Source organism: Neofelis nebulosa, chromosome 10 (assembly GCF_028018385.1).
Source record: "Neofelis nebulosa isolate mNeoNeb1 chromosome 10, mNeoNeb1.pri, whole genome shotgun sequence".
NCBI lineage: Eukaryota > Metazoa > Chordata > Mammalia > Carnivora > Felidae > Neofelis > Neofelis nebulosa.
The window spans coordinates 43,263,284-43,288,692 of NC_080791.1; the positions used below are offsets into that span (position 1 = coordinate 43,263,284).

Consider the following 25,409-nt stretch of genomic DNA (forward strand, 5'->3'; position numbering starts at 1 on the left):
TTGTTCTCTCTCCTTCTCACGTGCATGCGCACACTCACACACTCACTTTCAGACTTTTTCAAGAGGAAATACACACTGCTGTGATTAGGGAATAGTGAAATATATTTCAAAACATTATTTATCCCCTAGAAATTGTTGTCATTCTGCATTTTCCCAAGGAGGCTAGCAAAAAAGTGCAACCGATTTCACAGCATGGGGATATTCTCTCACTCTCTGTGCCCCTCAGTCCCTCTCAATATATATAAAAACAGTCTTACCAACCAATCCCAATTATTTGGTTAATTTCCTTAATAACATTTCCTCTCAATGGATCACAAAATTTAAAAAATTACTTCCAAATATTAACAAAATTATTAAAAACTTTCTGTATTATAGGTTACTGTGATTTAATGTGATTTCCTCTTGTTGCACGTTTTATGAACTTTTTGCAAGTAGCAAAAATATGTGTGCACAGTTGTGTTAGGAGACAGAAGGTAGACCGCTGTCTCTACAGTATTCATAGACCTTTGCGGGACTAATATGAAGCCTCCTTCATTAGCAGAAATGAAACTCAGAACCTGGCAAGGTGTTCTGGAGGCAGGTCTCCAGGTGCAGAAGGTGGTTCTCCGGTTCTATTCTTTGAAGGCGTTCAGGATCACCACTGTCACCACTGAGGTGACTATGGGTGTGTGTGTTCCACATTAATATGCTTATTGAAGTTGGTCCCATTTCTTTTCAAACAGGGGGTGGAGATGAGGCTAGAAGTTTGATTAAAGGCTTCAGGAAAACTACACAGAGAAGCAAATAGTAACCAGAAGCAAGGTAATCTTGTGTTACACAACTCAACTTTTCTCACCTTCTTGTCGGTCTTCTCCTCCGGGAAGCTCCCTTGCCTGTTCCTGTCTGCCCCCACCACCCAGAACCGATGTTCTGTATCTCTACCTAAACTGTCCAGGTTCAGGAAGAGGAGGATTTGGGTGGGAGAGGGCAAGAGAAGCTTCCCTTCTCATCTGTGCTGTTTCCTTTCTGAGCAAGAACCCTTCTCGGCAATTACCATCAAGACTGCTTTAACCTAGGAGGTGGATCAGAATCACCTGCAGGGCTTGTTAGAACACAGACTTCTGGGCCTCCATCACAGAGATTCTTGATTCAGTAGGTCTGGGGTGTGGCTGGAGAGTTTGCCTGTCTAACAAGTTGGAAGATGCTGGTGTTGGTGCTGATTTAATGTAATTGATGTCTGAGAACCTCTAACTTACGCCAATATTCATTAATAATATGCTTTTAGGGGCGCCTGGGTGGCGCAGTCGGTTAAGCGTCCGACTTCAGCCAGGTCATGATCTTGCGGTCCGGTCCGTGAGTTCGAGCCCCGCGTCAGGCTCTGGGCTGATGGCTCGGAGCCTGGAGCCTGTTTCCGATTCTGTGTCTCCCTCTCTCTCTGCCCCTCCCCCGTTCATGCTCTGTCTCTCTCTGTCCCCCCCCCCAAAAAAATAATAATAATAATAATATGCTTTTAGAGTATACCTCGGAAAGCACAGGGATGGAAGTTCAGGCTATGGATCTGTTGCTGTGGCTTCTTGAAGTCTATGCTGGGGAGAAGAGAGAGGAGGGAAATGTAGGCCCTTTTGCCTATGTGGCCCCAGTGCCTTAGGAGGGGTGCAGGATGGCTTCTATGCAGCACCCTTGGAAAAGAAATTCTGCATTTCTTAAAATGTCAACATAAATTTATCGGAGAACCAGAAATTCACCAATCTGACCTGTCCCCCACCCACCCCCTCTCTGGTAACCATCAGTTTATTCTCTATACTGAAGAGTCTGTTTCTTGTTTGCGTCTCTCTCTGTCTCTTTTCTTTCCTCCCTTTGCTTGTTTGTCTTGTTTCTTAAATTCCACATATGAGTGAGATTCAAGAAACAAGTTATTTGAAAGTAGATAAAGTTCAATAGTATGAAACAGTCCAGAGTAAAAATAAATAAATAAATCAGGAAATCTCATGTGTGTTTCCTTCAAAGCATGGCCTTCAGTAGAAACTGTGATCTCTTAGCATTTTTTTTAGAAGGCTTTTAAAACTTCATTTGTAGGTAGTAAATTGGAGAGAACAAGACATGCCACGATAAATGACATTTTGTGATTGAGAGAAGGGTATTTTTCAGGGAATATAAAAAAAATCAATCAAACGAACAAACCGAAAATGCCTGGATAGTCCACTTCCCAAATCTCACAATCTAGAGTGCAAGTAGAACATAGGGTAAGAAATGGAGCATATGGCAAACAGTAAGCAAATGCTATGAAAATCAGTGCTTGGAATTAGTAAAACACAAATAATTCTGTTCAAAATATTAATTAAACTAGTGGCATTTAGGCAAGCTTTTAATATGCTGGAGATGTGCAGCAGACACTGATTCTAGATGACAGAACATTTGTAAGTGGTTGTGAGTAAATTTTTATTATTTATTTAACTTTGGTGCTTGCCAGACAGGCTTTGAAAATTATTGCAGCAAACTTTGTTCTAAAAGGACCCTTTTGGGGCTCCTGAGTGGCTCAGTTGGTTAAGCATTTGACTCTTGATTTTGGCTCAGGTCATGATCGCACAGGTAATGAGATTGAGCCCCAAGTCAGGCTCTGTGCTGAAACTGTGGAGCCTCCTTGGGATCCTCTCTCTCTCTCTCTCTCTCTCTCTCTCTCTACCTCTGCCCCTCCCCTGCGCTCTCTCTCTCTCTCTCAAAACAAATAAATAACCTTGAAAATAAAATAGGTGTGCTTGGGTGGCTCAGTCAGTTGAGCATCCGACTTTGGCTCAGGTCATGATCTCATGATGAAGAGTTCGAGCCCTGCATTGGGCTCACTGCTGTCATTGTGCAGCCCACTTTGGATCATCTGCCCCCCCTCTTCCAACCCCTCCCCACCCGCTCATGCTCTCTCTCTCTCAAAAATAAATAAATATTTGAAGCAAAAATAAATATTTAAAGCAAAAATAGATAAAATAAAATAAAATAAAATGAAATAACCTTGTTGGCATCACATGTCTTGCCACTTTAGGCTGTGCCTCCCTGAAGGACAACAGGCTGTTGTGATTCACAGTACCCTGATCTGAAGAATCTGAAAAGGCCATTAAAATTGGAAAAATGTTTCTTTTAAGAATGACTTTTTGGTAAACTTTCTAGTGATTACAATCTTTTTTTTAATACAAATTCCCACACCCATTTCTTCTGAAAGCCCTAAGACACTGGATTTCTTTGTGATGTCCTGAGAAGGCTGTCCCTAATGATTAGATTAACACAATAAAGCTGTTCTCTGAAAATATCTTCAAATACTTTCTTGTGATTTCACACCTAAAATCAATGACTACCACGAATGGATTAGCATTATTATTTAACAGTAAATGAAATGCGCTGCCAAGCAGGCAGTAGACAGAGACTTTAAACACAGATTACTAAGTAAGGGCAGTCAATCTGAAAAGGCTTATGTTAATTGGAATCAACATCAATGGATTCAGTTTACCAGTTATGAAATACATATTTCATCTTAGACAAAAAGAGGATAAATGGGGGCTATTATTTAGAAGAGACACTAGTAAATAATGACAGGAGAAGTTTGAAAATGAAATAATAGAGGGGTGCCTGGGTGATTCAGTCAGTTGAACATCTGACTTTGGCTCAGGCCATGATCTCATGGTTCGTGAGTTTGAGCCCTGCGTTGTGCTCTGTGCTGACAGCTCAGAACCTGAAGCCTGCTTCATTTTCTCCGTCTCCCTCTCTCTCTGCCCCTCCCCTGCTTGTACTCTGTCTCTCTTTCTCAAATATAAATAATCATAAAAAATAAAAAATGAAATAATAGAAAACACTCAGTGAAAGAAACCTTGGCTTGCTCTCAGACAAAAAGTTGAGTGAAAAGTTCCAGTGTGTTTGGAGGGACAATATACAATAAAAAAAACAAATCCAATTCAGGGGTGCCTGGGTGGCTCAGTCAGTTAAGAGTCCAACTCTTGGTTTGGGCTCAGGTCATGATCTCATGGTTTCGGGATTTCAAGCCCTGTGTTGGGCACTGTGCTGACAGTGCGAAGCCTGCTTAGGATTCTCTCTCTCTCTCTCTCTCTCTCTCTCTCTCTCTCTCTCTCCCTCTCTCTGGCTCTCCCCCACTCAGGCTGCCTCTGTCTGTCTCAAAAATGAAAAAAAAAAACAGTTCAATAATATGTACTAAATCTAAATATTTAGACAACTGGCAGCTTCAGAATTAAAAGAAACATTGGAGATCATTGACATATACACATTTACATGAAGCAGTAAACATTTATCTCAGCTATGGATAAGTCAAGTGCACAGGAAGTTCAGCAAGGACGTCAGGGAATTGAAGGACTCAGTTAATGAGATTAAGCTTATTATCAGACACCAAATCACGTTATTGTCAAACATAGGCTGGTCATTTTCTAGTGATGTTGGAAACCAGGAAAATGGAAAATTAAATTTCCTTTCAACTTAGAGCCCATTGACAAGTCCTTGGACAGAAAGAGTAACCTTCCCCTGGGAGCTCAGCTGCCTCAATGATGACACTTTGCTAAGAGCAAAAGGGAATCTTAGCTTAACATTATCCTGACCCCAGCATTCCGTAAGTCTACTTGAACATATAAAAATTCCTTCAGAAACTTCTTTTATCTCTACCCCCCCTGTCCAAAGATACATGTTGGCAATCATACTCCAAGCTTATGGCCCCCTGATATATGTCTGACGGATCTCATGAATGAGCTTTTCCTAAACAGTAATAAATGACCCTTTCCTAACAGCAACTTGCTTCTCCAGATCCTGGAAACCTTGCTTCTAAAATACCTTAGAGACTTAAGCTATCCCTACCCCCCTCCAAACCTGAAGGTATATAATCAGTCACCCATCACTACCCCAGTGCAGCTCTTTCTGCCTATGAGTCCTGCCCTCTGCTTTAATAAAACTACCTTTTCACACCAAAGATGTCTCAAGAATTCTTTTTTGGCTGTCAACCCTGAACTCCAACACTCCAACAATATCATTTGGTGTTCTAATGTTGGGTTGAGCCTTCTCATTTGGACTCTGAGCCTTGGTGCAAACTTGGTGAGTGCTTTCTCTTCTCTTCCTTTACTTTCATTTCAGGGGCTTTTCAAGGACTATGGTCTTCTTGGAACACTTTCATGTCCATTGCTCAGGCTGCAGTCCTCTAGCCCTGGCTACTCTACAGAAAGGAAAGGCTGCCTGTTGGCTGGAAGTTAGTTCCATGGCTGGAATGGTAATAATATCCAGAAACTTGATGTCCTCTCTTTATTCCTGTCCTTATACAATGTTGTCTGTCTTGGGCATGGGACAGCCACCTAGGTCACCAGCATAGCTGCCAATCTTAAGACTCCTGTGTGATGTGTCCTCCTGATTGGTCTAATGTGATCACCTCCACATCTCTGGTCTAGCTACTTCTGGCCAAGAGACCTCCACTGGGAGCCAGCCAAAACCAGTATCTGATTCAATTAAAACCCAAATGGGAAATGTTTCCTAAGGAGTTGGCTGTGAAGACTACATGTGCTGTAATGTCACTTAGACCAAAATGGATTTCTATCTTTACTGTTTTCTGTCAATGTCCCCTACAAAATTGAGTAATTTCTCCTTGTAAAACTTTTCTAGTGTTTTCCATGTGTTAAAAAACAGCATAACCTTCACAGCAAGGCAATAGTGAGGCTTTCATGGGAAGGCTTAGACACGAAACGAATGGTATTTCACTCCATTCACCAGGCACCCACCAGGCCTAGGATGCCATGGGGAAGTTTGGGGGGACTCTAGCATCCCTCCTATGGAGCCTTTATGGCAGAATGTGATCAATAGTGATTTTCATCCAAGGGACACCTTTGGTCATTTTTGACACACAGAACCTCTGCTCCTATCTTGCATGAGGCGAGGTGCCTCCAGAAGGCCAGAATACCACCCAGGAGTTGGGGGGAGGGGATTTTTGGTAATGGGCCTTCTCTTCTTCATTTCTCGAATACTCATCCTTGGAATGTCTTTTAACCCACTGGAAACAATTCAGATTGCAAAATTTAAAAAAAGACTGATATTCTGCAACACTGCATGACCTCTGTAAGATCTATCAATGGATCTCTTCTGTAGGGAACAGGGCAAATGGATGGAGGTTCCCTAGGTCCAGGACTTCAGGCCTGTAAGTCAGGACCTGGACCTAAGGGCCTCTTGCAGAACATATTTGGTCAGTAACCAGACCAGTAAACTCCCCCCCTGATATATTGGATGATAATTATCTAAATAGGCCTCCTCCTGATAGAAGCCAGGTTGCTGGAGGAAACACAGGCCATTCCTAGCAAAAAGGATGTTGACTCTTTCACTGTTGCTCCTTCTAATAGATGTGGGGGCTTCTCCCTCATTCATTTCCTGGGTGAATGGCTATAACTGGAGCCAACTGAGGTTAGTCTCCCTTGGATAGGGACTTTAGCCAACATTATGAAGTAGCTGCTGAGACTCCCTTTGTTTTGGGGAATTCCCTGTTTTCTCTGGCTCAACATGGACTGCGTATTTCCAATTTTGTGGAAAAAAACAAAATGGCATCTGCTCCTCTGTTCAAGCAGTGAGGTTTAGAACCAGGAACCCTCTTTCTCTGCCTTCTGGAGGCACCTCGCCTCTTTTGCCTCCCCCTCTCTTTCCTCCTCTTTCTGTACCACCTTTGGTGTGGCCTATAACCAGTTACTATACTATCCTTGGTAACTGGTGCCATTGACTCTTCCTTCTACCCTTGCCGTCAAGGAGCAAAAAACACCCTCTTGGACTTACACTGTACACTTCAGATTTCCTCACAGGTACCCCAGGTAAAATTGACATGGGAACAGATTTGATGAGGGACCATAAGGCAAGCTGAGGGCCAAGCATAAGCTAGCACAACCCCCTTCCCCCAGGTGGGATATTTGTAACATTTCTCAGGCATTCTTTGCTGCCCAAGAAAAAAAGAAAGGACAGAAAACAAAGGGTTAAACTGATAGAATCTCCATCAGTTTACAAATATTTTAGTAATATTACAAGAAAATGACAATCTTATCAATAGCCTAATCTCCAGAAACTCTCTTTCTTAATGATAATGCTTTGCTAGAGGGAAAAACAACCTTAGTCTGACAATAGCTATGCCTCCAGTAATCTGTGAATCTTTTTTAGCATATGGAAATCCCTTTAAGAAACTTCCTTTTGACTTTACCTCCCCCAACTCCACAGTATATAATCACTCTGCACAACCCCAGTGCAGCTCTTTCTGCCCACAGGTCCTATCCCCATGCCGTAATAAAATCACCTTTTTGCACCGAAGATGTCTTCAAGAATTCTATCTTGGTATTTAATCTAAATGAAACATTTATTCTACCAAGGTTTGCTGAAGGTCAAATAAGCTCATGTTATCTTTTTTGCAATTTGTCAGCAAAATGATGACTTAAAATAATGGCTAATTTTGCCTCTCTCAAATTTTTCATGGGTGATTGTTAAGATAGTCTTTGGTAACCTGAAACTTTAAAGTTTTGCTTGGATAATAAATTGGATTGAATTAGTTGGACCTCTAGGTCTTTTCCAAATATGATAAAGTGCTAAAGCATTGATTACTGAACATAGGTTTGCACTTTTGACTTATTGTAAAGAAACTAAGGATATTTGGGTCTATTGGAAAACATGCTTTGTGCTTAATTGATTCACAAATTTGCCTTTCAAAGAATTCTGGTTTAACAGTTCACAATTGGTTACTACTTAGTTTTCATTGGAGATTAAGGTTTCTAAGAGCTCAAAATTCTGCTTTGGATCATTGGATCTGCTCTTGGATCATTGGTCTGCTCTTGACAAGAAAATGTAAACAAAATTGTGTTTTCTTTGACCAGAAAAACCAGTTTCTATGGTGTGACGTTATCAGGTCTTCAATGATCTGTAATCCTATTTAGACATGTGCTTTAAAACTTTCCAAGGTTTTAACAAACTTCCCCAAGATTTCAATTGTAAATGAAGTCTCTGACTAATTAGGCTTGTTTATTTGGTATGTTATGTTCTTGTATAAGGTCATCACTCTATTCTGATTATTAAAATGTTTTATGTCACAGAGGCTCCTGAGTGGCTCAGTCAGTTAAGTGTCTGACCTCAGCTCAGGTCATAATCTCACAGTTAATGAATTCAAGCACCACATGGGGCTCTCCACTGTTAGCACAGAGCTCCTTTTGGATGCTCTGTCCCCCTATGTCTCTGCCCCTCCCTTGATTGCATGCATTGTGTCTCTCTTGAAATAAATAAACTTTAAATAAATAAAATGTTAAATGTCACAGAAATAACTGAATTTCCTTGTCAACTGCATCATAATGAACTCTCTTATCTCCATTTCTGAGTTATTTGTCATTTATAGTTATTTTTATATCTTTAAGATCATAAAACTGAAATGGGTAAGAGTTTCCAGAACTAACTAAAAGCTGCATTCAAACTGAGCAGGAATTAGTAACATGGAACTAAATGAACTGCAGAAGATGATTATAGTTTTGTGACTTTTGTTGGAAACATTGCTGGTTCTATAATGTTTGTTCATCCAGATTAAGGAAATTTCTCTTAGGATATCTAAGACTTATAAAAATGTGACAAAATATTTGTGAACAAACTGAAGCATTTAACTTTTCTCTCTACCTGAATGCTCTGAAATTCAAAAAGTCTCAGTGAGCATTCTTCTTCCATGGCAATCACAGTTATTTGCATAAATTAATAATAACCAGTTCTCTTTGCAACAGGACACCACTGGAAACACGGACTATTTTACCAAGGCTTTGACTGTAATGTCATAGTTGAGAGAGACATGCATAGACCCAGATATGACCAGATAGCTTTAAGGAATTGAGGTTGGCTTTATGAAATGGAGCCATAAAAACCCCATTGTTGGCCTGATATGTTGCTTACCCAGTAGCCATGCCAAGTGAGTAAAGAATGTCACTTCCTGGCAGGTCTGGATATCATGGGGACCTTGTGAAGAGGAATTTGCCCAAATCTACAGGTACTGCAGACATGTCTGGTGGCAAGTACTTGGCTTGGTTTCTGGCCTAGAGAAGCTACTAAAAGTTAAATCTAGATTCCTTATGAAAAATTCCAGCAAAGCAAATTTTAAAAGATCTATATGGCCAATCAGTGTTCTTGCTGAGCTTATGTAAATAATTAGGCCAAGTTTGCTAAAACTGGACTTATTTTCCAAACGAATTAGTCTTGATTTGACTACCACTGGAAATAATGGTGTTTATAGAGAGAAAAATTATGGTTCAATAACACACCTTTGCCAATGTTAAATTCTAGTTCTGATTATCTTTGAGTATTTCTTGTTTGCCTAAGCTAGACAACTTAAGGTAAACTTCAGAGAAATTGCTACAAAGGCTCATATATAGACAATCTTCATGCTTGTTATTCTGTGGGGATACTAACAGGACCTATGGACATATGATTATTTGAACAGCTGGAAAATGAGATGTATTCTCCAACAATTGTATAATTCAACTATCACCTTGACCAATTCTATGTGGCTGGAATGATAAATTTGTTCCTTAAAAGCCAGAGCATACCCTACTCCACCGGGTTAACTATAGACTTGTGGAGATAATGGGTGACCCCACTTTCCTTATAACTGGATGGAATGATGCCTTGGGGATGCTCTTGTCTCTCGAGACAAGTGATTTGCTAGTGATTCCTTGTAATTAGGATATTGTTAGCATCAGGCCTCGAAAATGAGGTCTTCTTGATGGTTTTATCTCTTAGCCATATTTGTCCCACGAACTACCTCTATTGATGTACAATTGCAAATATAGGCCTTAGCCAAGTGTATAACAGGCCCCTCCCCCGGTAGAAGAAGCTTCAAAAATTTCTATGGGACAGTCCCTGACAATAATGAGTTCACATCTGTTCCAAAGTGTCTTAGAGACTAAAGGCCACCAATGGATGATAGGAGGCCAACTTATTAAATAGCAGGCTATGCCTATATATATGCCTGATTTAAAAATTAAACTGTCAAACTTTAAATCCAGCTACCCTTGTGCCTGGGGCTGACCATCATTATTCCATGTTAGAACATAACTGCTCAGAGATTACTGATCTTGTTTATTCTAGGCGATCAAACTAAAAAGACTCCCCTATTAAAAATGCAGATGACAGTTGGTTTACTGATGGCAGTAGTTTAGGTGAAAGGAGATTAGAAATTCTGGGTATGCCAAAGTCAGTCTAACTCAGACAGTTGAGGCCAAAGCCCTCCCAGAAAATATATCTCCCACAAAAGCAGACTTAATAACACCCACTCGTGCTTTACAATTGGCAAAGGACCTCAAAATTAATATCTGTACTGACTCTAAATATGCCTTTCCAGTCCTACATGCCCAGGAGGTAATTTGGAAGAAAAGGGGATTATAATCAAGCCTGAACACTCCAATCAAATGTGGGTCCAAAATTATCACTCTTCTTGTGGCTGTACACCAAATTAAGGAGGTAGCTATAATTCACCTCAAAGGACATCAAAAGAATATGACCTTAGAATATAAAGGAAACAATATTTTATAGACTGTGCAGCCTAGAAGACAGCACAAAATAGCAAATATTAAGTCTTATACCAGTTTTAACTCCAATAAAGTCCATAACTCCAGTCTATTCAGACCACAAAATTCACATAGTGCAGGAATGAGGATATTAAAAAATGAACAGGACTGACTTGTTAATAATGAGGGGAAAATCTTTATACCCAAAAAATAACCAATGGAAGGTAATAGAGGATTTATACCAGTTCACTTATTTAAGCCAAAAGGCCGCTGAGGTGACAAAAACCTGCTAAGAAAAATTGTCCCTAGATTTGGTCTCCCTTGGTCCCTACAGAATGACAATGGACCATCTTTTTATTGTAAACATAACTCAGCAAATAGATAGGGCCTTAAAAATTAATGACTATTTGCATTCAGCCTGGCATCCAAAATGCCCTGGAAAGGAGGCCCTCCAAAACCAATGGCCTTCAATATCCTGACTGCAGTGAAGGAGGCACAGAATTGATTGACTGGCTCCTAAGGGGATCCAATGGCTATGCAGCTCTTACTTGTGGCCATAGCTCCCCCTGGCTGGATAGGCTGCTGTCCTCTGGGTTTTGCCTGGATGCACAGATGCATTATTAAAACCATTATCAGCCAGCCAACCTTCCACACTTAAAACAACGATGGACATGTTCTGTGTTTCGTTGGCATGACCACCTAGCATCTATCTTTGTTCCATCTTTGGGATTAGAGGATGTTGTTTGGCACAGGAAGCTCTTCATTCGTACACAAAGGCCTGGATGACACTCAAAATAACATCTCCTTAATAAACACTAAGTAACACAAATGCATAAAGCAGTTTTACAAAATGGAATGGCATTAGATGCTTTAGCTGCAGCATAAGGTGGAACTTGCCCTCATAAACACAGAATGCTGTGTGTACATTCCAGACAAGCACAGACATAATTCTGGGTTTCTATCCGACATGAATACTCAAATCAGAGCTCTAAACCACCCCTCTTTTTCCTTTATTGATTTGTTAAACTCCTGGACTTGAAGAGGATTTTTGTCAACTATCAAAGGACTTGTATTTGGGCTTTTCTTTTTCTTATTCTAATTATGTTTTGCTGTTTTCTCCTATGTCTCTCCCTTGGTGCCGAGACTCCTTCACTGCCATAACTTCAAACTGACAGAGAATGCTTTCTACTCGGGGAGATCCATACATTCAGTCTCCCTGGGATTCAACTGCTTCTGCCTTTCATAACTCCTACATGTATAAGCCCCCAACGACAAACGTTGACCCATAATTAGGGACATCTCTATGCCCCTCATCACCAGGAAGAAGTTACATAAAAAGAGACCTTCCACCCTCAGCAACCTTGAAGATTTAAGGGTCAAAATTGTGCAGGGGAGAATGATGTGTGAAACAAAGGCAAATGAAAAATTAAATTTCCTTACAACTTACAGCTCATTGACAAGTCCTTGAGAGTGAGCTTCCTTTGGGACCTCAGCTGCCTGGACAATGACACTTTGCTCAGGGCAAAAGGCAATCTTAGCTTAACATTATCCCAACTGCTGCAATCTTGGAAGTCTACTTTAACATGTAAAAATTCCTTTGGAAACTTCATTTATCTCTCCCATCACCACCCACCCCCCAAGATATATGTTGGCAATCATACGCCAAGCTTATGGTCCCCTGATATACATCTCACAGGTCTCATGACTGAGTTTTTATTAAAAAGCAATAAATTTCTTACTTGACACATCCCCAAGGGCAAGAGAATTAAAAGCAAAAATGAACTATTGGGACCTCATGAAGATAAAAAGCAAAGGAAACAGTCAACAAAACTAAAAGACAACCAACGGAATGGGAAAAGACATTTGCAAATGACATATAGGACAAAGGGCTAGTATCCAAAATCAATAAAGAGCTCACCAAACTCCACACCCAAAAAACAAATAATCCAGTGAAGAAATGGGCAGAAAACATGAATAGATACTTCTCTAAAGAAGACATCCAGATGGTCAACAGGCACATGAAAAGATGCTCAGCGTCGCTCCTCATCAGGGAAATACAAATCAAAACCACACTCAGATACCACCTCACACCAGTCAGAGTGGCCAAAATGAACACATCAGGAGACTATAGATGCTGGAGAGGATGTGGAGAAATGGGAACCCTCTTGCACTGTTGGTGGGAATGCAAACTGGTGCAGCCGCTCTGGAAAACAGTGTGGAGGTTCCTCAAAAAATTAAAACTAGATCTACCCTATGACCCAGCAATAGCACTGCTAAGAATTTACCCAAGGGATACAGGAGTGCTGATGCATAGGGGTACTTGTACCCCAATGTTTATAGCAGCACTCTCAACAATAGCCAAATTATGGAAAGAGCCTAAATGTCCATCAACTGATGAATGGATAAAGAAATTGTGGTTTATATACACAATGGGATACTACATGGCAATGAGAAAAATGAAATATGGCCTTTTGTAGCAACGTGGATGGACCTGGAGAGTATTATGCTAAATGAAATAAATAAGTCATACAGAGAAAGACAGATACCATATGTTTTCACTCTTATGTGGATCCTGAGAAACTTAACAGAAGTCCACGGGGGAAGGGAAGGAAAAAAAAAAAAAAGAGGTTAGAGAGGGAGAGAGCCAAAACATAAGCGACTCTTAAAAACTGAGAATAAACTGAGGGTTGATGGGGGGTGAGAGGGAGGGGAGGGTGGGTGATGGGTATTGAGGAGGGCATCTTTTGGGATGAGCACTGGGTGTTGTATGGAAACCAATTTGACAATAAATTTCATATTAAAAAAAAAGCAATAAATGACTTCTTCCTTTAAAAAAAAGTTTATTTCTTTATTTTGAGCAAGTGAGCGAGAGCGAGGGAGAAGCAGAGAGAGGGAGAGAGAGAGAATCCCAAGCAGGCTCTGCACTGTGAAGTGCTGATGGGGGGCTCAAACTCATGAAAACTGAGATCATGAGCCAAAATCAAGAGTCAGATGCTTCATCAACTGAGCCATCCAGGTGTCCCATAAATGCCCCATAAATGACCTTTCTTAACAGCTAGTCCCTCAAGGTCATGGAAACCTTGCTTCCAAAATACCTTGAAGACTTACGCTATCCCTAACCCCCTCCCTACCTGAAAATGTATAATCAATCACCTGTCACAACCTCAGTACAGCTTTTTCTGCCCACAGGTCCTGTCTCCGTACTTTAATAAAACCATCTTTTTGCACCGAAGATGTCTCAAGAAATCTTTCTTAGCCATTGGCTCTGAACCCCAACACTCCAAAACACATCACTAGGACCTAAAGAAAGTAAAAAATAATGCAACGTGTTGTCACAATAAAAATATTAGGGAGAGAGTCATGGTTAAAAGGAAATATTTAATCTGAGAAAGCATACTCTTTATATGAATATAAGCAATGCCATTGTAATGGGGGAATTCCTGGAAGCATTCTCTTTAAAACGAGACAAAAGGACAAAGATAGTCACTATCACCGCTTCCACCCAATATTGGATGGAAGTCTTAGCCCACACAATTTATAAACATATTTGTGGGAGGAGTGAAGAACACAAAAGTATAGGACTGGCAGGAAGACAATAAAACTGTTCATACAATGAGATCTTTAGGAGAAGATTGTATTAACAAAAACAAGCTATATACCAACAAACCAATGGAAAAAATGGGAAACGGGTAGGAAAATGCACTCAATATTTTTTGAAACCTAAAAAACCTCAATTTCTGCTCCTTGCTTACTTCATTCCATGTTTATTGCTTGCTCGCACTGGATTTAGTAACTTGAATTTATCACTAGTCTTCCCACTTTAGCATCTCCACCCACTACACCCTAATTTCCTTTGGAGTCTGCCTTCCAAGGCCACTTCCTCACCCTAGTCTTAGATTGTCCTTCATTATCCATTCCCTTAGTCCTTCCCCCTGTTTTCTTCTTCATAGCCATAACCCAAATTGTAACTACAATTCCTGTAGCTATCTGTTCTGTGCCTCCTTCCCTGACGATAGCCTTCAGCGGGTGGGAATGAAGTCTGTCTCAATCCTGGCTACCCCTCTGTACCCAGAACAAACTGTTAATAAGGAAATAAGCAATGAAGTAATCTAAGAATGCCCTCAGATGTATTATTTGCAGCATTGAAAATATATTTACACATTGAAAGGCCAGACATCTCAAATCATAGTGACAATAATCCCAAGTCAAAATATTGTCCTCTCGTAGATTGGAATTGAAATTAATCATCTATAACATCAGGGAATCCTAGAGAAACCTTAAGCCTATGGCATTTAATTTTCATTCTTAGCTTTCCATTTATGCATGACTTCCACTGATTGCCTGTTGTCTCCAGTTACTGGATGGTTAAAAGTGTTATTATTAATCCTCCAGCCACGGATTTTTCAAATCAGAACTATCAACATTGGCAATGGGATCATTCATTCTGGTGGGGCTGTCCTTTGTCTTTTAGGATGTTTGAAGAATCTGTGACACTTCTACCCACTAATGCTAGTAGTGACCTCCAGCTGTGACAACCAAAAATATTTCCAGACATCAACAAATGTACCCTGAAAGAAAAACTCCCCCCCCCCCCGGAAATACTGTACTAGGAACTATATACATATACACATATGGATACATATCTTATATACATATATACATATATACTTATATACACATACATATATACTTATATACACATATATTACATTGGATAAGATCTTTAAAATTGTTTAGATATTCTAACTGGTGTTTAAAATCTAGAACATATAAGGGGGAGTAACATAAAAGAGAGTCCATAGAAAACTTGCTTTGGAAAATATAAGCATACCAGTGAATAGGTAATATTTTGAACAAATTAGCTATAGTCTAGTACCCATTTTCTAGGAAAAGATACTTTTGTTGATACATACAGAATTACATACCAGGATTTAAGGATAGGATGCCAGAGAAAATAATAGCCTCTACAGTTTGTTCTTACTGTCATTTGAAGAATGATGTTAGTACAAATTTATTGAGAAAGGGTGTCAGATTACTCTGAACCTTCATGAGGCAATGTTCCCTTCCCTCCATATAAGGAGCATCCCTAGACTACCCTAGGTCTCCAAAACTGTACAGATCTTCCAAGCACAAGGCTACAAAAATCACACGATTTTTCTTGATTCTTTTTGATTCTTGCAGGCTGCATTCTTTCTGTAACTGAGATTTTTGTTTTTCATAGGATTAGACTAATGCAGTGTTATGCATGATTACCAGATGCCTTTGGCAGTGGACTTAGGTCAGGGGAAAGACTCATAAAGGAAGAGTTCAAAGTGCCATGATAAATGCTGAGTGAAGGAGTGATCTTTTTCTTTCTAATATGATTGGATTGAAGGAAATCATAGTACTGTTACTGTTACATTGTTACCTTTCCATATTCAAAGTACATGCCCCTCCTCTCCCAGATTTCCCTAGATTTTCTGCTCATATTTTGTTTCTCACTAATATTTCCTTTCAGATTTTCTCAAGTAAGGAGATGTTGAATTTAAGCTCCCTCCCCACCTTAACAAAAGAGCTTGCTCATAGGTTTCAGAGCCCCTAACAGCTCAAAAGGTTTAGAAGTCTCAAAGACCAATATGTATTTGGTGACTGAAAGTTAAATCTTATAAAATCATAGACCTCAAAGACATAGATATTTTTAAAATTCTATTCAAACGGGCAATACAAAATCAAAGAGATATGAGGAAATTTGACCAAAACACACCTCTATCAGGAGTTGAACTGAGAGCAGAAATGTTTTCTGATGTAGAAGCAGCCATTTTCTCTTATAAACACCAATGCTACCTACCCCTCTCTCTGGGAGATATGAAAATTATTGAACCTAATGAGTCAGATTCCAGAGCATAAAAGTTGAAGTCCTTTAACAGACACACCATGTCATTGCCAATTTGGAAACAGAAGCAGGATGTTGTCACATTTTCTTCAACTCAAAAAAGAATAATACATAGGTGTACTTGATAAAATTTGACACATAAAATTAGCTGTCTGGATGACTCAGTTGGTTAAGCATACGATTTGAGCTCAGGTGAGTTCAAGTCCTGCATCAGCCTCTGTGCTGACAGTGCAGAGCCTGCTTGGGATTCTCTCACTCTCTGTCTCTCTCCCTTCCCCAACCCACCTTGTGCATGATCTTTCTCTCTCTCTCAAAATACATAAATAAACTTTAAAAATTTTTTGGTACTTGGAGGGGCCAACATGGTGGAAAAGCATGGAAGTTTTTTTTGCTTCTCTTGTCTGTGAAATACAGCCAGATCAACACTAAACCATCTTGCACACCTAGAAAACTGATTTGAGGATTAACACAACAATCTGCACAACCTGAACCACAGAACTTGGCAGGTATGCAGTGTGGAGAGGTGAACTAGGGGAGAGAGAGGCACGGAGGGCAAGGAGCTGTTTTTGCTTGTGGAGAGAGGATGGAGATGGAGTGGTGGGGGGAAGGGGGAGTATGGGAAAGCATCCCCCACCCCGCCCAGAAGCAGCTGGAGAGAAAGTACACAAGGGACTGAACAAAAAAAGAGAGAAAGTAAAAAGGAGAAAGGAGTGGGTCTAAATTCAATTAAGACTCTATAAACAGGGGGAGCGCAGAGTCTGCAACTCCACAGCTAGATACCTGGTGGTGCTCTGGTGGAAAGGGTGAATACCCAAGAGCAGAGAGCAAGGTCCAAGGGGTCCTTGGGCCACACAGGAAGAGGCAGTTCCCCTGCTGGGAGGACATTTGGTAGAGGCTGTGTGGCCACCCCACAGGCAAAGGTCCCAGCGGACCCTGGAAAACAACCACATTCACTATGGTGAAGCCTGGTGCCAGACGTGTGTGGTGATTTTCTATAATCCCTGAAATGCTGCTGCTGCAATATCGTGTGAAAATTTTCTGGGGTGGGCTGGCAACCAGTTGCAATCTCTGGGCATCGGCAACAGCACAGTCCCGTGAATGTTCCTGGGTGTGGCCAGCACCTGGCCATTGCTCAGTGAGACCCTCCCCCAGAGGGACAGAACAGGTCAAAGCCACAGTCCCTCAGAAGTGAGGGGTTGGGAAACAGCCCCATCTGAGATAAAACTCAGGAGGGAGGTGCCACCTGCAACCTGACGGCTTGGTCATGGACAGTGTAAAAGCAGGGAGTGAACAGAAGCTGGAGACAAAGGAGGGGTGCACAATTACTGGTCAGGGAGAACAGAATTCTGATACTAGAGACTGGGTAAGCTAGGTGATGCCATTTTCACAACCCCCCAACCCCCGCACATATGTATACACACCTACAAGTGCCACAACAATCCACCCCAGTAAGCTAACAGCACCATCTAGTGGAGAATGGAGCCGTTACACTGAGCCCCACACAACTGGGCCAAACTCGTTCTTCAGGAACATCATAAGTCTCTCTGCCCGCTTAGTTTATGGACTATAAAGTGCTTCATAGTTTGACTTCTAGGGGAAACTGATATAATTTCAATCGTATTTCAGTCTGTTTGCTGGTCCATCTATTCAATTTTTTTCTTTTTCTTTTTCTTTTCTTATTCTTGAATACAGAAAGATAAAATATTCATTTTTATTTTTCATTTTTATTAAATATGTTTCTTTAATTTTTTTCTACTATATTTTTTGTAAAATTCTCAAATTCTATTTTACTTCCATCATTTTATTTTATTCTATTTCATTGTATTTATTTTTTCAAATTTTCAAACGTTTTCCTTTTTTCTTTTTTCTTTTTTTCTTTTTTTATCTTTACCTTTTTTTCTCTAATATATCAAGCTCTTCTCAGCAAGCAGACCAAAACACACTAGGAACTAGCATCATTTACTTGGTTTTTTGTGTGTTGTTTTTTATTTGTTAATTTTAATTTTTTACCTTATTAGTTCCTTTTCTTCCTTCAAAATGATGAAATGAAGGAAATGATGAAATGAAGCAATTAACCCCAAAAGAAAGAACAGGAAAAAATGACAGCCGGCCAGGGACTTAAAGCAAGATGTCTGAACCAGAATTTAGAATCACAATAATAAGAATACTAGTTGGGGTTGAAAATAGATTAGAATCCTTTTCTGCAGAGATAAAAGAAGTAAAATATAGTCAGGATGAAATAAAAAATAATTATATATATAAATATATATAGCTAATTATATACATATTTATAATTATTTATATATATAAATTATATATAATATATAAATTATATATAAATCATATATAAATTATATATATAAATCATATATAAATTATATATAAATTATATATATGTAATTATATATATATATATATATATATATATATATATATATATAAAATTAGCTATATATATCAGCTATAACTGAACTGCAATCTCAAATGGATGCCACAGTGGCAAGGATGGATGAGGCAGAGCTGTGAATCAGCAATATAGAGGACAAACCTATGGAGAAATATGAAACTGAAAAAAAGAGGGAGACTAAGGCAAAAGAGCATAATTTAAGAATTGGAGAAATCAGTGACTCATTAAAAAGAAACAACATCAGAATCATAGACATCCCAGAAGAAGAAGAGAGAGAAAAGGGGGAAGAAGGGTTATGTGAGCAAATCATAGCAGAAAACTTTCCTAACCTGGGGAAAGACAGACATCAAAATCCATGAAGTACAGAGAACTTTCATCTGATTCAACAAAAACCGACCACCAACAAGGCATATCATAGTCAAATTCACAAAATATTGTGGCAAGGAAAGAATCAGGAAAGCAGTAAGGGAAAAAAAGTCCTTAACTTACAAGGGAAGACAGATCAGGTTTACAGCAGACCTATCCACAGAAACGTGGCAGGCCAGAATTCTAAGAGTGGCAGGATATATTCACTGTGGTATATTGGAAAAATATGCATCCAAGAATTCTTTATCCAGCAAGGCTATCATTCAAAATAGAAGGAGAGATAAAACTTCCCAGACAAACAAAAAACTAAAGGACTTTGTGACCACTAAACCAGCCCTGCAAGAAATTTTAAGGGGCACTCTTTGAGGGGAGAAAAGATGAAAAAAAAAAAGACCAAAAGCAACAAAGACTATAAAGGACAGAGAACACCACCAGAAACTCATCTCTATAGGCAACATAATGGCAATAAATTCATATCTTTCAGTACTCTAAACATCAATGGACTATATGCTCCAATCAAAAGACATAGGGTAACAAAATGGATAAGAAAACAAGATCCATCTATATGCTGTTTGCAAGACACCCACTTTAGACCTAAAGACACCTTCAGATTGAAATTAAGGGATGGAGACCCATCTATCATGCTAATGGTCGACAAAAGAAATCAGAGTAGCCATACTTATATTAGACAATCTAGACTTTAAAATAAAGACTGTAGCAAGAGATTAAGAAGGGCATTATATCATAATTAAAGGGTCTATCCACCAAGAAGACCTAACAATTGTAAACATTTATGATCCAAATGTGAAAGCACTCAAATATATCAATCAATTAATTACAAACATAAAGAAATTCACTGATGATAATACCACAATAGTAGGGGACTTCAACACCCCACTTACAACAATGGACAGATCATCTAAACAGAAAATCAACAAAGGAACAATGGCTTTGAATGACACACTGGACCAGATGGACTTAACAGATATATTCAGAACATTTCCCCCTAAAGCAGCAGAATACATATTCTTCTCCAGTGCATATGGAATGTTCTCCAGAATAGATCACAGACTGGGGCAAAAATCAGCTCTCAACAAGTAAAAAAGATCAAGATCACACCGTGCATATTTTCCGACCATAATGCTATAGAACTCAAAATCAACCACAAGAAAAAATGTGGAAAGATAAAAAATACTTGGAGACTAAAGACCATCCTACTAAAGAATGAATGGGCTAACCAAGAAGTTAAAGAGGATATTAAAAAGTACATGGAAGGCAAGGAAAATGATATCACCCACCACAGCCCAAAACCTCTGGGACTCAACAAAGGTGGTTATAAGAGGGAAGTATATAGCAATCCAAGCCTTCCTAAAGAAGAAAGGTCTCATATACAAAACCTATCCTTACACTTTAAAGAGCTGGAAAAAGTACAACAAATAAAACCCAAAACCAGCAGACGACAGGAAATAATAAAGATTAGAGTAGAAATAAATGCTATCGAAACCAAAATAACAGTAGAACAGATCAATGAAACCAGAAGCTGATTCTTTCAAAGAATTAACAAAATTGGTAAACCCCTAGCCAGTTTGATCAAAAATAAAAAGGAAAGGACCCAAATAAATAAAATCAAGAATGAGAGAGGACAGAGATCACAATGAACACAGCAGAAATACCAACAATAATAAGAAAATATTATGAGCAATTACATGCCAATAAATTGGGCAATCTGGAATAAATGGAAAAATTCCTAGAAACATATAAACTATCACAAATGAAACAGGAAGAAATAGAAAATTTGAACAGACCCATAACCAGTAAGGAAATTGAATTAATAATCAAAAATCTCCCCAAAAAGGAGTCCAGGACCAGATGGCTTTCTAGGAGAATTCTACCAAACTTTTAAAGAAGAGTTAACATCTATTCTCTTGAAGCTGTTCCAAAAAATAGAAATGGAAGGAAAACTTCCAAACTCTTTCTATGAAGCCAGCATTACCTTGACTCCAAAACCAGACAAAGACCCCACTAAAAAGGAGAACTATAGACCAATTTCTCTGATGAACATGGATGCAAAAATCCTCAACAAGATCCTAGCCAACCGGATTCAATAATACATTTTAAAAAAATTATTCACCACGACCAAGTGGGATTTATACCTGGGATGCAGGGTTGGGTTCAATATCCACAAAACAATTAATGTGATACAGTACATCAATAAAAGAAAGTACAAGAACCACATGATTCTTTCAATAGATGCAGAGAAAGCATTTGACAAAACACAGTATCCTTTCTTGATAAAAACCCTCAAGAAAATATGGATAGAAGGATCATACCTCGAGTTCATAAAAGCCATGTATGAAAGACCCAACTCTAATATCATCCTCAATGGGGAAAAACTGAGAGCTTTCCCCCTAAGGTCCGGAATGAGACAGGGATGTCCACTGTCACCACTATTATTCAACATAGTATTGGAAGTCTTAGACTCAGCAATCAGACAACACAAATAAATGAAAGGCATCCAAATCAGTCAGGAAGAGGTCAAACTTTCACTCTTCACAGATGACATGATGAAAACATGTCATACAGAAAACCCAAACGATTCCACCAAAAAACTTCTAGAACTCATCCATGAATTCAGCAAAGTCACAGGATATAAAATCAATGCACAGAAATCAATGCACACCAATAATGAACCAATATAAAGAGAAATCAAGGAATCAATCCCATTTACAATTGCACCAAAACCCATAAAATACCTAGGAATAAATCTAACCAAAGAGTTGAAAATTCTATACACTGAAAACTATAGAAAGCTTATGAAAGAAGTTGAAGAAGACACCAAAAAATGAAAAAAATATTCTATGCTCCTGGATAGGAAGAACAAATATTGTTAAAATGTAAGTACTACCCAAAGGAATCTACATATTCAATGCAATCCCTATCAAAATAACAGAAGCATTCTTCACAGAGCCAGAACAAACAATCCTAAAATTTGTATGGAACCAGAAAAGATTGTGAATAGCCAAAGCAATCTTGAAAAAGAAAACCAAAGCAGGAGGCATCACAATCCCAAACTTCAAGCTGTATTACAAAGCTGTAATCATCAAGACAGTATGGTACTGGCACAAGAACAGACACTCAGATCAACGGAACAGAATAGAGAAACCAGAAATGGACCCACAAATGTGTGGCCAACTAATCTTTGACAAAGCAGAAAAGAATATCCAATGGAATACTTCTACAAGACTTTTTCTGTGGGAAGGAACTGAATAAGAGCATCAACCCTGATGAGGCTGTCACTTATGGTGCAGCTGTCCAGGCAGCCATCCTTTCTGGAGACAAATCTGAAAATGTTCAAGATTTGCTGCTGTTGGATGTCACTCCCCTTTCTCTTGGCATTGAAACTGCTGGTGGAGTCATGACTGTTCTCATCAAGCACCATACTACCATTCCTACCAAACAGACCCAGACTTTAACTACCTATTCTGACAACCAGCCTGGTGTGCTCATTCAGGTTTATGAAGGTGAGCGAGCCATGACCAAGGGTAACAACCTACTTGGCAAGTTTGAACTCACAGGCATACCTCCTGTCCCCCGTGGCATTCCTCAGATTGAGGTCACCTTTGATATTGATGCTAATGGCATTCTCAATGTCTCTGCTGTGGATAAGAGTACAGGAAAAGAGAACAAGATCACCATCACAAATGACAAAGGTCGCTTGAGCAAGGAAGACATTGAGCGCATGGTCCAGGAAGCTGAGAAGTACAAAGCTGAAGATGAGAAGCCGTGAGACAAGGTGTCCTCCAATAATTCAGTTGAATCTTATGCATTCAACATGAAAGCAACTGTTGAAGATGAAAAGCTTCAGGGTAAAATCAATGATGAGGACAAGCAGAAGATTCTGGACAAGAGTAATGAAATAATCAACTGGCTGGATAAGAACCAGACTGTAGAAAAAGAATTTGAACATCAGCAGAAAGAGCTGGAGAAGTTCTGCAATCCCATCATCATGAAGCTGTACCAGAGTGCAGGAGGCATGCCTGGAGGAATGCCTGGAGGTTTCCCTGGTGGTGGAGCTCCCCCCTCTGGTGGTGCCTCCTCTGGGCCCACCATTGAAGAGGTTGATTAAGCCAACCTGAGAATAGGTCTAGCATTGTTCCACACAAAAACATTTGAAGGACCCAAATTTGTAACAAATTCTATGGCAGTGAAGTTGAGCTTATATAGTTAATAAACTGGGCATTCTTGATACTTGAATATGGAATATGTGCACAAGAAAAGGAAATGCAACATTGCACTTTATAAGCACTGTATTGTTAAGTGGAAAATGCAATGTCTTAAAACTGTATTTAAAATTGGAAAAAAAGGGGGCGCCTGGGTGGCTCAGTCGGTTAAGCGTCCGACTTCAGCTCAGGTCACGATCTCACGGTCCGTGAGTTCGAGCCCCGCGTCGGGCTCTGTGCTGATGGCTCAGAGCCTGGAGCCTGCTTCCGATTCTGTGTCTCCCTCTCTCTCTGCCCCTCCCCCGTTCATGCTCTGTCTCTCTCTGTCTCAAAAATAAATAAACGTTAAAAAAAATTTTTTTTAATTGGAAAAAAGAAGAATATCCAACAGAATAAAGACAAGTGGTGCTGGGAAAACTGGACAGCAACAGGCAGAAGAATCAACCTGGACCACTTTCTTACTGCATACACAAAAATAAACTCAAAATGGATGAAAGACCTCAATGTAAGACAGGTAGCCATCAAAAACCTCAAGGAGAAAGCAGGCAAAAACCTCTTTGACATTGGCTGCAGCAATTTCTTACTCAATATGTCTCCAGAGGCCAGGGAAACAAAAGCAAAAATGAACTATTGGGACCTCATCAAAATAAAAAGCTTCTGCACAGCGAAGGAAAGAATCAGCAAAACTAAAAGGCAACTGACAGAATGGGAGAAGATATTTGCAAATGACATATCAGATAAAGGGTTAGTATCCAAAATCTATAAAGAACTTACCAAACTCAACACCCAAAAGACAAATAATCCAGTGAAGAAATGGGCAAAAGACATGAATAGACACTTCTCCAAAGCAGACATCCAGATGGCCAACTGACACACGAAAAAATGCTCCACATCACTCATCATCAGGGAAATACAAATCGAAACCACAATGAGATACCACCTCACACCTGTCAGAATGGCTAATACTAACAACTCAGGCAACAACAGATGCTGGTGGGGATGCAGAAAAAGAGGATCTCTTTTGCATTGTTGGTGGGAATGCAAACTGGTGCAGCCACTCTGGAAAACAGTATGGAGGTTCCTCAAAAAGTTGAAAATAGAACTACTCTATGACCCAGCAATTGTACTACTAGGTATTTATCCAAGGGATACAGGTGTGCTGTTTCAAAGGGGCACATGCACCCCAATGTTTATAGCAGCACTATCAACAATAACAAAAGTAAGGAAAGAGCCCATATGTCCATCAATGGATAATGGATAAAGAAGATGTGGTATATGTATACAATGGAGTATTACTTGGCAATAAAAAAGAATGAAATCTTGCAATTTGCAACTATGTGGAATTAATTAGAGGGTGTTATGCTAAGCGAAATTAGTCAGAAAAAGACAAATATCATATGACTTCACTCATATGAGGACTTTCAGAGACAAAACAGATGAACATAAGCGAAGGGAAGCAAAAATAATATAAAAAAAGGGAGGGGGACAAAACATAAGAGACTCTTAAATACAGAGAACAAACAGAGGGTTGCTGGAGCGGATGTGGGAGGGAGGATGGGCTAAATGTGTAAGGGGCATTAAGGAATCTACTCCTGAAATCATTGTTGCACTATATGCTAACTAAATTGGATGTAAATTAAAAAATAAATAAATTCTTACAAAAAATTTTTTGACACTTAATCAAAGAAAGAAAATATCATGGCAGCCCATGTCATATATATGTCAGCATGGAACTGTTTCCATTTTCACCTGTAACCTTTTTTCTTCTATATGAAGTTTTGAGTAATCTAATTTTAAAAACAGTGTGGAATGATGAACTGTGCATATGAGAAAAGAAGAACACTTTAGGTTTAATTCAAGCAATGGCTGTCAAACTCAACTACACATTAGAATTACCTGGTTAGATTTTAAATCTTTGGGATGCTGCTCAGATAGTGGCACTCTTTAAAGGTCTTCAGGTGATTTCAATGTAGAGTCAAGTATTGGTTTGAACAGTATTGGTTTAGAGTAGTAGTTCTTAAGCTTGACTACAAATTAGA

General features: G+C 39.3%; 1 pseudogene; it reads left to right on the forward strand.

Moving 5' to 3' along the window:
* The first annotated feature begins 519 nt into the window (after positions 1-519).
* On the forward strand, positions 520-23,513 carry LOC131486552 (heat shock cognate 71 kDa protein-like; annotated as a pseudogene).
* Positions 23,514-25,409: the final 1,896 nt, after the last annotated feature.